We start from the raw sequence: 1,889 nt of genomic DNA, 5'->3' as shown, positions 1-1,889 counted from the left end.
ATACTATACCAAGGTCACCTAGGCATCCATGACGTCATATTAATGTCATTCAAATCCTGATATTCCATTAGTCATGCGGCGATCAAGGCAAAAAATGTTTAACTGTCGAGTCATTCATATCTGGTGTTTGTGAACACGGTTTCATATGTATCGGTCATCACTTGGCTCTCAACCTATCAATCTATGCATTCAAGTAATGAGGCAGTGATGAGCATACGTACTACATGCAGAGATAGTTTTGTACCGAGCATTCTTTTCGATTACAAGTATATCAATAGGACAAGAGCTTGTTGAATCCTGTCGATGCTTGCCTCAACATCTTCAAATGTGGAAAAATGCCTTCAAAAGGAAGTGTTCCACATCTCTATGGGGTTTTGAACTGAAATAGTCATCTCGAAGAGCAATCGGTGCAGTCCACATCCCGCAATTTTTAAGGCCTAAGCCCCTGTAGTTTCTAAGCTACACGTCCGCCATAATGCGCGTGCAGGTTATTTCAAGGTCACCTAGGCGTTCATGGCGCCAAAACGTCATTTACACCTTGTCATTCCGTTGGTCATGCCACGATCATGGCAAAATATGGCGCTGATGAGCACAATTCCCAGATACAACCTGCCGTCAGTTGGTTTCAATCAATGTCTGGCAAGTTACGATGACGCAATTAAAATGAGAACACATGAAGGAGTATATTTACCAAATGCAGAAATGGTGTTGCCCAGAGCAGTCTTTTCCATTAAAATGCATACCAATATCTTTATGTGAGCTTATTTCATCATACCTGATGCTTGCTGAATGATCTTCAAACGTGGAACATTTCCTTTCATATCACAATATCAGCCCGCCGCAGTTTCCGCGTTTCCCGTGGGCTTCCCGCCATGGCCGTAGATCGTGATGTAGTGTTCCTCAAAAACTGCCGCTGCTCTGAAACCGGAAAGCTAAGAACACGTTGCTCCTGCAAAAAAAAACAAGCAATGGATGTTCCTTCCACCCCCCGTCCCATGGCAAGGGGTGGGAGTCAACGATTATGAGGTCGGTTTGCTATTTTTCACAGACATCACATCTCCGAAATGCCACTCTTGCATAACAAGCATTCCGGCTATTCAGACTCTCACGTCATGGCGCCCAGTGCGAGGTTCTAAGCTGCAAACTGCCCGAAATGCAGGACGCTCAGCTAAAATGTTTCGGTCAGCGCAACGAGCATAGACAGAACAAAAACTTGCCAGTCAGCCTCAGCGGTCAACACAAAGACTAGAGGACTACTTTGAATGGACGTAACGTAAACAGGGTTGATCAATTGAAGTCCCAAAACGACGTTGATGTTCCGCAGCGAAAAAATATTACGCATTTAGCGCGACATAAGTATCCATGGATCCGCGTTTTCGTTTGCTGTTGCTGAAATTTCCCCATTCGAGCTGGTGTTTTACCGCCGTGATCCACTGCTGCTAGCGTGATACAGGGTGCTCACCTTGTAGTGGAAACGTAGTAGCATTAACACCCCCTCGGGTAGCGGTCAATTTGACTCCCCCCCGAAGATTTTTTCCGGAACAGTTTCCGATCGGAAGTCAGTTTCTAAGGAATCGTTCAATCTGATGAGACAACGGAGTGTTAGACAAGGTCAAACATCTGTGATGCGCTTAGGTAGGGGTCATACTTTCTTAGGCAACACAATGATTGAAGTAGCAAATTCCATTGACCTAGGGTAAGGTATGAAGACCAGACCAAGGTCAAAACCAACCTGCTTTATTGTTCTAGGGATTGCTGCATCGGGTAGTTTTTTGGTGCTCATTTCGAGCTTATTGGTCACAGGGACCTCTTTACGCAACTCCCATAGATCTGTATGTTCTATATATATATATATATATATATATATATATATATATATGCATATGTAT

The sequence above is a fragment of the Pollicipes pollicipes genome, unplaced genomic scaffold (genome assembly GCF_011947565.3).
Source record: "Pollicipes pollicipes isolate AB1234 unplaced genomic scaffold, Ppol_2.1 Scaffold_5724;HRSCAF=6776_pilon_pilon_pilon, whole genome shotgun sequence".
Classification (NCBI taxonomy): domain Eukaryota; kingdom Metazoa; phylum Arthropoda; class Thecostraca; order Pollicipedomorpha; family Pollicipedidae; genus Pollicipes; species Pollicipes pollicipes.
Note: the sequence above shows the minus strand (reverse complement) of the source record.